This window comes from Colobus angolensis, unplaced genomic scaffold, assembly GCF_000951035.1.
Source record: "Colobus angolensis palliatus isolate OR3802 unplaced genomic scaffold, Cang.pa_1.0 Scaffold69, whole genome shotgun sequence".
Classification (NCBI taxonomy): domain Eukaryota; kingdom Metazoa; phylum Chordata; class Mammalia; order Primates; family Cercopithecidae; genus Colobus; species Colobus angolensis.
The window spans coordinates 10,495,291-10,508,040 of record NW_012120598.1 but is presented as its reverse complement, the minus strand read 5'-3'; the positions used below and the strand labels follow the sequence as shown (position 1 = coordinate 10,508,040).

The following is a 12,750-nucleotide window of genomic DNA, read 5'->3' as shown; positions in this document are numbered from 1 at the left end:
CTGTCACCCAGGCTGGAGTGCAGTGGTGTGATCTCTGCTCACTGCAAGCTCCACCTCCCGGGTTCACACCATTCTCCTGCCTCAGCCTCCCGAGTACCTGGGACTACAGGCGCCCGCCACCACACACCACGCCCGGCTAATTTTTTGTATTGTTAGTAGAGATGGAGTTTCACTGTGTCAGCCAGGATGGTCTCGATCTCTTGACCTCGTGATCCGTCCACCTGGGCCTCCCAAAGTGCTGGGATTGCAGACCTGAGTCACCACGCCTGGACCAACAGTGCAGATTTTTAAGATGAAGTCCAGAAATGACACATTTATTGCATGATGAGTATTTGAAGTTTGAAATATATGACAGCAAGAAAAGAATGGTAGAACTATTCCAGAAACTTTTCAGAAAAGACACAGTTAATTAAGAGGGTTTACACACACACACACACACACACACACACACACACACACACACACAGACACCCATACCGACATGAACACACACAGCAATACAGACATGAACACACACACACAGACATGAAACAGAAAAATTGCAAAGACTGAAATTTTTCCTCATGGCAAAAAGCAGTTTAGTGATTTTTAAATGGAGATTATACAAAGGGCACTATGTTCAAACAAACCAGCTAAGAAATATTAAACAATGACTAGGACCAGAATAGGTATAATTTTGGAGGAAGATGTGTTCTGTTAGATAATTAGATTAACATTTGTATTTTAATATCTGGAAGAAAAAGCATTCTGAGACTATTTCAAGCCTTTGTTTTTAATTAGCAATAATTCAGCTTATTCTCCTCACTTATCCACCCATTTCTCTGAAACAATTGCTAATTTATGTTTCAAGATTTGTAGTCTGAAATACAAATTTAATTTTTATATTACTTAAAGCAAAAAATACAGATTTATAACATTCTTCAGTTTAAGAATATGATTAATATAATTTCTTGCTTTCAAGAAACTTTTCTTAGCAATATACATCACTAAAATATATGCTCTAAAATGGTTAGACTTTTCCTCTGTTAGATTTTGTATCTATCTCTAAAACCTAGAAAAGTGTCTGGCATAACTTTAATGATCTATCAGTTCTCACTGCATGATGAATGAGTGCCGTGGACAGTCAGTTTTTCCTATCAGTAGTGAAATCAGCAATGGCTGTGTAGCAAGCACTGGTAAAATACACATTAGTGTCCACCCGTGAACTTTTGAGTATGTATTTTTTGAGACATGATCTTGCTCTCTCGTCCAGCCTGGAGGTCATGGGTGTGATCAGAGACTAAGTTCACCGCTCGAACTCCCAGGCTCAAGCTATCTTCCTGCCTCAGGAGTTGGGATTACAGGTGTGAACCACTATGCTCAACTAATTTTTAATTTTGTTGTTGCTGTTGTTGACATGGGGTCCGCTATGTTACCCAGGCTAGTCTCAAACTCCTGGCCTCAAGTGATCCTCTCTGATCTTTAATGAGTTTCTACAAAGGAGATCCTGGCTGGGAGTGTGTGAGCAATTTCACAGACTTTGCTCTTTTGGAAACAACATTACTGTCCGCATTGTAAAAGAGTGCTTTAACTATAGTAGTGAGTCTCATTTTAAAAATTATATTATTTTTGCTTTTTTAAATGTTAATTTTAGTTGGTACACAAAAATTGTGTATGTTTATAGGATGCAAGTGATATTTTGATACATGTATGAAATATGTAATAATCATATCAGAGTAATTAGCATTTCCATCACATCAAATATTTAGCATTTGTTTGTGATGGGCACATTCATAATTCTCTCGTATAGCTTTTGGAAAATATGCAATAAATTATCATTAACTGTCTTCCTCGTAGTCTAGTGCTATAGAACACTAGAACTTAGTTATCTTATCTAGCTACAATTTCGCAGCTGTTAACCTGCCTCTCCCTATTCTCTCCCTCTACCCTTTCCAGCCTCTAATAACCACTATCCTACTCTACTTCTATGAGCTCATTTTTTTAGCTCCCACATATGAGTGAGAACATGTGGTATTTATCTCTCTGTGCCTGAGTTACTTTGTTTAACATAATGTCCTCTAGGCCCATCCATGTCACTGCAAATGATGGCATTTCATTACCTTTTATAGTTGAATAGTATTCCATTGTGTATGTGTAACATTTTTCTTTATTAATTCATCTGTTGATGGACACTGAGGTTAATTCCCTACCATGTAATAGTAATTTGGCTAATTCCCTACCAATTTACTATTACAATAAATTGGTGGTTGCTGAAATCTCTTCAATATACTGATTTTCTTTCTTTTAGGTATGCATCCACTAGTGGAATAACTGGATCATATGGTAGTTCTATTTTTACTCTTTTGAGAAGTCTCCATGCTGTTATCTATAATGGCTGTAGTAATTGACATTCCCACCGACAATATATAAGAGCTTCCTTTTCTCTGCATCCTCTCAAGCATTTGCTGTCTTTTCACTTTTCGATAATAGCCATTCTAACTGGGGTGAGATGATACCCATTGTGGTTTCAATCTGCATATCCCTAATTGTTAGTGATGTTGAGCATTTCTTCATGTACCTATTAGCCATTTGCATGTCTTCTTTCAAGAAATGTTTCTTCAGATCCTGTGCCTATTTTTAATTTGATTGTTTCATGACTGTTGAGTTGTTCTAGTTCCTCATACATATATCTGGATATTATTCCTTTGTTGGATGATTAGTTTGTAAATATTTGCTCCAATTCTAAAGGTTGTCTCTTCACTGTTGATTTTTTTCTTTTGCTGTGTAAAAGCTTTTTGCTTTGACACAATCCCATTTTTCTATTTTTTTGCTGACTGTGCTGTTGAAGTCTTACCCATAAAACTTGTACCTAGATCACTGTCATGAAGTATTTCCCCCTATGTTTCCTTTTAGTAGTTCTATAGTTTTAGGACTTACATTTAAGTGTTCAATCCATTTTCCGGTGATTTTTGTACATGGTGAGAGATAGGAGTCTAGTTTAATTCCTCTGTCTATTAATATCCAGTTTTCCAAGCACCAAGTATTGAAGAACTGTCCTTTCGTCAATGTATGTTCTGGTCACTTTTGTCAAAAACTAGTTGGCTACAAATATGGAATTTTTTAGGTTCTCCATTCTGTTCCATTGGTCTATGTGTTGGCTTTTATACCAAGACCATGTGGTTTGGGGTACTATAGCTCTATAGTATATTTTAGTCAGGTAGAGTGATGCATCCAGCTTTGTTCTTTTTGCTGAGTACTGCTTTGGCTTTTCAAGGTATTTTGTGGTTCCACACCTTTTTTTGGATTTTTTTCTGTGTTTTTCTATTTCCATGAAGAACGTTAATTGATATTTTGATAGAGATTTCATTTAATCTATAGTTTGCTCTGGGTAGTATGATCATTTAAACAATATTAATTCTTCCAACCCACATGAGATGTCTTTCAAATTTATGTGTCCTCTTTCATTTCTTTCATCAGTATGTGGTAGATTTTATTGCAGAGATATTTTACCTCCTTAGTTAAATCATTTAAATGTATTCTATTTTTGTAATTATTGTAAATGAAATTCCTTTCTTGATTTTTTTTCAGCTACTTCATTACTGGTGTATAGAATGTTTACTTATTTTGTATGTCAATTTTTTTGTCCTGCAGCTTTACTGAATTTGCTTTTCCATTCTGAGACATTTTTGGTGGAGTCTTTAGACTTTTCTACGTATAAGATAATGTTACATATGGGTTTGTCATATATGGCCTTTATTGTTTTAAGGCATGTTCCTTCTCTACCTGGTCTGATGAGTGTTTTAGTCATGAAGAAATGCTGAATTTTATCAAATGCTTTTTCTATATTCACTGAGATATATATTTTTTCTTCATTTTGCTGATGTAGTGTATCACATTTCTTGATTTGTGTATTGAACCATCTGTACAACCCTGAGATAAATCACACTTAATTATAGCGTATTATCTTTTTGATGTGCTATTAGATTCTGTTTGCTAGTATTTTTTTTTTGCTTTTGGAAATGTTTTTCATCTAAGTTCACCAGTGACATTGGCCTGGTAGTTTTCTTTGATTTTTGTGCCTTTGTCTAGTTTTGGTATAAGGGTAATGCTGGTGTCATAGAATGAATTACAAAGAATTACGTCCTCTTAAATTTTCTGGAAGAATTCAAAACTAATTCTTGTTCTTTTAAAGTGTTGTAGAATTCAGCAGCTAAGTCACTCTGGCCCTGGAATTTCCTTTCCGGGAGACATTTAATTATGATTTAATCTTGTTACTTGTTACTCATCTGTTCAGGTTTCTATTTTTTTTTTTTTTTTCTGCTTCAATCTTGGTAGGTTACATGTGTCCAGGAATTTATCGATTTCCTCTTCGTTTTCTAATTTGTTGGCATATAATTATTTGAAATAGTCTTTAATTATCCTTTTTATTTCTATGCTATCAGTTGTAAAGTTTCCATTTCTGGATTTTTTTTATTACTTGAGACTTTTATAATTTTTTTTAGCTTAGTTAATGATTTGTTTTATTTATCTTTTAAAAAAACAACTTTTTGTTATTTTAAATTGTTAATTTTGTTTCCGTTTTATTTACTTTTGTTCTAATCTTTATTTATTTATTTATTTATTTATTTATTTTTACTAATTTTAAATTTGATTTCTATGTGCTTTTCCAGTTCCTTATGGTGCATCATTCAGTTCTTTATTTGAAATATTTCTACTTTTTTTGATGTAGGCGTTTGCTGCTGTAAACTTTCCTCTTAGAATGGCTTTTGCCATATCCAATAGGTTTTATTTGTTTATTTATTTATTTTTGTTTTTCTTTCTTTTAAAAAAATGGGATGCATGTGCAGAACATGGAGGTTTGTTACATAGGTATACATGTGCCATGGTGCTTTGCTGCACCTATTGACCTATCCTCTAAGTTCCATCCCCTTGCCCCCCACTCCCTAACAGACCCTGATGTGTGTTGTCCCATCTCTGTTTCCATGTGTTCTCGTTCAAATTCCACTTATGAGTGAGAACATGCAGTGTTTGGTTTTCTGTTCCTATGTTAGTTTGCTGAGGATGATGGCTTCCAGTCTCATTCTGCAAAAGACATGATCTCATTCATTTTTATGGTTGCATAGTATTCCATGGTGTATATGTACCACATTTTCTTTATCCAGGCTATCATTGATGGGAATTTGTGTTGGTTCCATGTCTGTGCTATTGTAAGTAGCACTACAATAAACATACATGTACATGTCTCTTTGTAGCAGAATTATTTATATTCCTTTGGGTATATACCCAGTAATGGGATTGCTAGGTCAATTGGTATTTCTGGTTCTAGATCCTTGAGAAATTGCCATAGTGTCTTCCTCACTGGTTGAATTAATTTATATTCCCAACAACAGTGAAGTGTTCCTCTTTCTTCACAGACTTGCCAGCATCTATTGTTTCTTGACTTTTTAATAATTGCCATTCTGATTAGCATGAGATGGCATCTCATCGTGGTTTGGGTTGTATTTCTCTAATGATCAGTGATGATGAAGCTTTTTTTCATATGTTTGTTGGTCATGTAAATGTCGTCTTTTGAGAAGTGTCTGTTCATATCATTTGCCTGCTTTTGGATGCAGTTGTTTTTTTCTAATAAATTTGTTTAAGTTCCTTATAAATTCTGGATAGTAGACCTTTGTCGGATAGGTAGGTTGCAAAAGTTTTCTCCCATTCTGTGGGTTGCCTGCTCACTCTGATGGTAGTTTCTTTTGCTGTGCAGAAGCTCTTTAGTTTAATTACATCCCATTTGTCAGTTTTTGCTTCTGTTGCAGTTGCTTTTGGCATTATCATCATGAAGTCTTTGCCTATGCCTATGTCCTGAATGGTTTTGCCTAGGTTTTTTTCTAGGGTTTTTATGGTTTGGGATTTCACATTTAAGTCTTTACTCCATCTTGAGTTAATTTTTTTATAAAATATAAGGAAGAGGTCCAATTTCAGTTTGCTGTGTATGGCTGGCCAGTTTTCCCAACACCATTTATTAAATAGGGAATCATTTCTCCACTGCTTGTTTTCTCAGGTTTGTTGAAAATCAGATGGTTGTAGATGTGTAGTGTTATTTCTGAGGTCTCTGTCCTGTTCCATTGGTCTATAAGTCTGTTTTAGCACCTGTACCATTCTGTTTTGGTTACTGTAGCCTTGTGGTATAGTTTGAAGTCAGGTAGCATGATGCCTCCAGCTTTGTTCTTTTTTGCTGAAGATTGTCCTAGATATATGGGTTCTTTTTTACTTTCATATGAAATCTAACATAGTTTTCTCTAATTCTGTGAAGAATCTCAATGGTAGTTTGATGGAAATAGCATTGAATCTATAAATGACTTTGGGTTATATGGCCATTTTCATAATATTAGTTATTCCTATGCATGAGGATGGAATATTTTTCCATTTGTTTGTATCCTCTCTTATTTCCTTTAACAGTGGATTGTACTTCTCCTTGAAGAGGTCCTTCACATCCCTTGTTAGCTGTATTCCTAGGTATTTTATTCTCTTTGTAGCAGTTGTGAATAGGAGTTCATTCATGATTTGACTCTCTGCTTCTCTATTGTTGGTGTAAAGGAATGTTTTTTATTTTTGCACATTGGCTTTGTAACCTGAGACTTTGCTGAAGTTGCTTATCAGCTTAAGGAGTTTTGGGACTGAGACAATGGGGTTTTCTAAATATAGAATCATGTTGTCTGCGAGACAATTTGACTTCCTCTGTTCCTAACTGAATACACTTTGTTTCTTTTTCTTGCCTGATTGCCTTGTCCAGAACTTCCAATATTATGTAGAGTAGGACTGGTGGCAGAGGGCATCTTTGTCTTGTGCCGGTTTTCAAAGGGAATGCTTCCAGCTTTTGCTCATTCAGTATGATATTGGCTGTGAGTTTGTCATAAATAGCTCTTATATTGAGATACGTTCCATCAACACCTAGTGATCTGAGAGTTTTTAACATGAAGGGATGTTGAATTTTATCAAAGGCCTTTTCTGCATCTATTGAGATAATCATGTGGTTTTTGTCTTTGGTTCTGTTTATGTGGTAGATTATGTTTATTGATTTGTATATGTTGAACCAGCCGTGCATCCCAGGGATAAAGCCAACTTGATCATGGTGGATAAGATTTTGATGTGCTGCTGGATTTGGTTTGCCAGTATTTTATTGAGGATTTTTTCATCAATGTTCATCAGGGATATTGGCCTGAATTTTTCTTGTTTTTGTTGTGTCTCATCTCAGTTTTGTTATCAGGATGATGCTGGCTTCATCCAATGAGTTAGGGAGGAGTCCCTCCTTTTCCATTGTTTCGAATACTTTCAGAAGGAATGGTACCAGCTCCATTTTGTACCAATAAAATTCGGCTGTGAATCCATCTGGTCCCGGGCTTTTTTTGTGGTTGGCAAACTATTAATTACTGCCTCAATTTCAGAACTTGTTACTGATCTATTCAGGGACTCCCTCCTGTTTTAGTCTTGGGAGGGTGTATGTGTCCAAGAATTTATCCATGTCTTCTATATTTTCTAGTTTATTTGTGTAGAGGTGTTTATAGTATTATCTGATGGTAGTTTGTATTTCTGTGGGGTCAATGGTGATATCTCCTTTATCATTTTTTTATTGTGTCTATTTGACATACTTTCTTCTCGGTGCCACATGGCACTTACCCTAAAATCAACCACATAACTGTAAGTTAAACACTCCCCAGTAAATACAAAAGAACTGAAATCATAACAAACAGTCTCTCAGACAACAGTGCAATAAAATTAGTACTCAGGATTAAGAAACTCACTCAAAACCACACAATTAAATGGAAATTGAACAACCTGCTGCTGAATGACTCCTGAGTAAATAATGAAATTGAGGCAGAAATCAAAAAGTTCTTCGAAACCAATGAGAACAAAGAGACAATGTATCAGAATCTCTGGGTCACAGCTAAAGTAGTGTTAAGAGGGAAATTTATAGCACTAAATGCCCACATCAGAAAGCTAGAAAGATCTCAAATTGACACCCTAACATCACAATTAAGAGCTAGAGAGGTAAGAGCAAACTAATCCAAAAGCTAGCTGAAGACAAGAAATAACTAAGATTAGAGCAGAATTGAAAGCGATAGGGACATGAAAAACCCTTTAAAATTCAGTGAATCCTGTAGCTGGTTTTTGTAAAGATTAACAAAATAGATAGACCACTAACTAGACCCATATGTTTTAGTATGCTGTGTTTCAATTTCTATTTTCATTGAGAACTTAAAAATTCTTTTTTTATTTTCTTCATTAATCTATTGGTCATTCAGGAGAATTTTTTTAAAGTGTATTTATTTGTACAGTTTCCAAAGTTCCTCTTGCATCTTTCTTGGAACGTTTTTCTCTTGTTTCTATGCTAGTTTTATTCCATTGCAGTCTGAGAAGACACTTAATATAACTTCAATTTTTAAAAACATATGTTGAAACTTGTTTCATCACCTACTGTATAGTCTATCCTGGAGAATGTCTGGTGGGCTGATGAGAAGAATGTACATTCTGCAGCTGTCAAATAAAATGTGTTATTAATATCTGTTAGGTCCATTGGGTCCGTAGTGCAGATTAACTTGAATATTTATTTGTTGAACTTCTGTCTCAATGAGCTGTCCAATGCAGAAAGTGGGGTGTTGAAGTGCTCAACTATTATTGTAGTGGGTATATCTTTTTTTTTTTTTCTTTTTTGAGACAGTCTCACTCTGTCACCCAGGCTGGAGTGTAGTGGCATGATCTCAGCTCACTGCAACCTCTGCCTCCCAGGTTCAAGCAATTCTCATACCTTAGACTCCCAAGCTGGAATTACAGGTTTGTGCAACCATGCCCAGCTAACTTTTGTATTTTTAGTAAAGACAAGTTTTGCCATGTTGACCAGGCTGGTCTCGAACTTCTGACCACCAGTGATCCATCTGCCTTTGCTTCTGGAATTGCTGGGATTACAGTCTGATATAAATATTGCTACTTTGACATACTTATGGTTTCTGTTTGCATGGAATGCATTTTTCTATTTCTCAATTTTCAGTTATGTGTCTTAACAGGTGAAGTGAGTTTCTTGTTGGCAATATGAAACTGAGTCTATTTAAAAAAAAAAAAATCTATTCGGCTAGCCTATATTCTAAATTGTTGAATTTAGGCAGGCATGGTGGCTCACGCCTGTAATCCCAACATCTTGGGAGGCCAAGGTGGGTGGATCACCTGAGGTCAGGAGTTCAAGATCAGCCTGGCCAACATGGTGAAACCCTGTCTCTTCTAAAAATACAATAATTAACCAAGTGTGGTGGCAGATACCTGTAGTCCCAACTACTCAGGAGGCTGAGGCAGGTTAACCACTTGAACCCATGAGGGGGAGGTTGCAGTGAGCCGAGATGGCACCACTGCACTCCAGCCTGGGCAACAGAGTGAGACTCCATCTGTAAATAAAATAAATAAATAAATAAATAAATTGTGGAATTTAAGCCAGTTACATTTCAGTTTGTTATTGAGATGTGAGGACTTCCTAGTGTCATTTTGTTGATGTTTTTTCTGATTTTGTATATTCTTTGTTGTTTTCTTTCTCTCTTTTTTTTTACCTTTGTAATTTGGTGGTTTTCTGTAGTGACATTGTTTGATGCTTTTCTTTTTCCTCATTCGTGTATCTGATCTGCCAGTGAGTTTTCCACTTTTGTGTATTTTCATACCATGGCATATATTGTCATTTCACCTCCAGATATAGGACTCCTTTAGGCAGTTCTTGTAGTGCTAGTCTAGTGGTGATGAATTCCTTCAAGTTTCACTTGTCTTGGAAAGACCATTTTTCCATTTCTAAAGAATGGCTTTGCTGAGTTTTGTATTCTTGACTGGCATGGTGTTGTTGCTTTTTTATTCCCAGCACTTTGAGTATAACATCACATTCTCTCTCCTGTCCTGTAAGGTTTCAGTTGAGAAATCTGCTGTTTGTTAGTGTGATAGAAATTTCCTTATATGTAACTTGACTCTTTTCTCTTGGTGTTTTTAGAATTCTCTCACTGTCTTTGATGACAGTTTGAATATAATACGCCTTGGAGATGACCTTTTTGGGTTAAATCTATTTGGGGATTTTTGAGCTTCCTGTATCTGAATATCTACATCTCTTTCAAGACTCAGGAAGTTTTCAGCTATTATTTTATTAAATACATTTTCCATGCCTTTTGAAATCTCATCTCCTGAATGTCCTAAATTTTGAAAATGTGTGTGTTGAATGTCCTATATATCACATAAACTTTCATTATTCTTTTTTTTTTAATCTGACTTGGTTATTTCAAACCTGTTTTCAAGTTAAGAAATTATTTCGGCCCCTCTCCGCCCCTCCTCCTGGAGCGGGTGACCGAGGCATAGCGCTGCGATCCCCGCACCCCTGCAAACATGGCGCTGCGAGTGGGGTGCGGAGCCTGTAGGCCCTGCTCTGCACCCTGCACGCGGTCCCATCACCCGCCACCCGCGCCCTGCCCGCTGAAGCCCTGGCAGCTGGAGGGGGCGCTGTCTGGACGCTGCGCATGCGACCCGCTCTGCTCTCGGTGCGTAAATTCACAGAGAAACGTGAATAGATAACAACAGAAAGTGATATTGGAACAGTGGGAATCAGCAATTTGGCACAGGAAGCGTTGGGAGATGTTGTTTTACTGTAGTCTGCCTGAAGTTGAGACAAAATTGAACAAACAAGACGAGTTTGGTGCTTTGGAAAGGGTGAAAGCTGTAGTGAACTCTATTCTCCTTTATCAGGAGAGGTAACTGAAATTAATGAAGTTCTTGCAGAAAATCCAGGACTTGTAAACAAATCTTGTTATGAAGATGGTTGGCTGATCAAGATGACACTGAGTATACCCTTCAGAACTAGGGATCTTATGAGTGAAGAAGCATATGAGAAATACATCAAATCTATTGAGGAGTGAAAATGGAACCCCTAAATAAACTAGTATGAAATAACGCAACCCAACAGAGTTGTCTTAAATTAGTGGTGGATAGAAGACTTCGAATAGCAACTTTTAGCATTACCGATGGGGGGAAAAAAAAACTACTGTTAACACTGCTAATGAAGGAAAATGCCCTTTAACTTTCTAATGATTATAGATAAATATAAAACGCGTCTTTTTCACAATATCCTATGATTTATAGACTACTAGACTCTAGTGTTCAGAATTCATTAAATTATCCATGGTAAAAACTAGTTATAAAAATTACATAATTCAAAGATAACGTTGTTATTCTTAAGCCTTATATGATATTGTGACTTGCGTATATCCATACCTGGGTTTGGGATGAAATACTTAATGATCTTTCCATTGGAAATAACTGGGAGTGAAGAGTTGCTTGTACAGTGTCAGATGAGGAACACCACTATTTTAATTTTGCAATACACTGCATTTGCTGGTGCTATTTTTATATGGTGAAACAACAGCTTTGCAGCAAAATAATAAAATGTTTCTTTGTTAAAAAAAAAAAGAAATTCATTTGCTCGATCAATTCTGTTGTTGAATATTTTGATTTTATTTTTAAATTTCATTCATTGAATTCTTCAGTTCCAAGATTTCTGTTTTGTTCTATTTAAATGATATCTTGTATTGGTTCATTCTCACATTCCTATAAAGAAATACCCCAATTTCCCAAGAAATTTATTTAAAAAGAGGCTTAATTGGCTCATGGTTCTGCAGGCTGTACAGGAAGCATAGCAGCATCTGCTTCTGGGGATGCCTCAAGAAGCTTCTAATAATGACAGAAGACATCGGAGGAGCTGGTATGTCCCATGGCAAAAGCAGGAGCAAGAGAGCAAAAGGGGAGGTGCTACACACTTTTAAATGACAAGATCTCATGAGAACTCACTCACTATCATGAGGACAGTACCAAGGAGAATGGTGCTAAACAATTCATGAGAAATTCACCTCCATGATCCAATCACCGTCCCCCAGGCCCCACCTCCAACATTGGAGATTACATTTTAATATGACATTTGGGCAAGAACACACATCCAAACTATATCATATATCAAATTCTTGTTGAATTTTTCATTTACATCATAAATTGTTTTTCTGATTTATTTTCATTATATTTGTTCTATTTTACTCTGCTGAGTTTTCATTACAATTATTTTGAATTTCTTCTCAGGCATTTCATAGGTTTCTTTTTCCTTGGGGTTTGTTACTGCAGAATTATTGTGTACCTTTGGAGGTTCATGTTTTTTCATGTTACTTGTGCCCCTACATTGATATCTGAACATGTCATATAACAGTTGCTTCTTTCAATTTTAGGAAGTATATTTTGTGGGTAAAGACTTCTTCCTGTAAATATATTTATAATGTCAGTTGGGCATGGTGGTTTGGCTTTGGCGGGTTAAGTATCTAGTTCCTATATGGTTGTTTTTTTTTTTTTGCTATAATCAATGACAGCAGTGTCTGCAAATTTCTCAGTAGCCTAGGCTGTGGCATGGTTTTTCTGGGTATGAGTACAACAGGCAGACTAGTCCTCAGGTTTCTGGGCAGCATGTATGGGTGTCAGCAGTGGTCCTTAGTCCGATTGGTTTTCAGGCCCCTGGGTGGCATGTACATTCTTGTAGTGGTGGTGGCTAGCTCTACGTAGGCCAGTTTTTGTGTCCCTGGGAAGTGCATATGGGCACAAGTGGCCCCACTGCTTGAGGTGCAGGGTCACTGTCAATGGTGGTGGCCCCAGGCAAGTAGTTCTCAGGCTCTGGGGAGCATGAGCTTCAGCTCCTTGTGTCTTGGGGGAAGTCTCCCAATGTGTCAAAGCCCC

At 36.5% G+C, this 12,750-nt stretch overlaps 1 pseudogene across 1 annotated transcript; it reads left to right on the top strand.

Moving 5' to 3' along the window:
- The first annotated feature begins 1,102 nt into the window (after positions 1-1,102).
- On the top strand, positions 1,103-11,448 carry LOC105500860 (annotated as a pseudogene). Its single transcript, XR_001000098.1, has 2 exons — positions 1,103-1,175; positions 10,285-11,448. The product of XR_001000098.1 is annotated as a glycine cleavage system H protein, mitochondrial pseudogene (transcript).
- Positions 11,449-12,750: the final 1,302 nt, after the last annotated feature.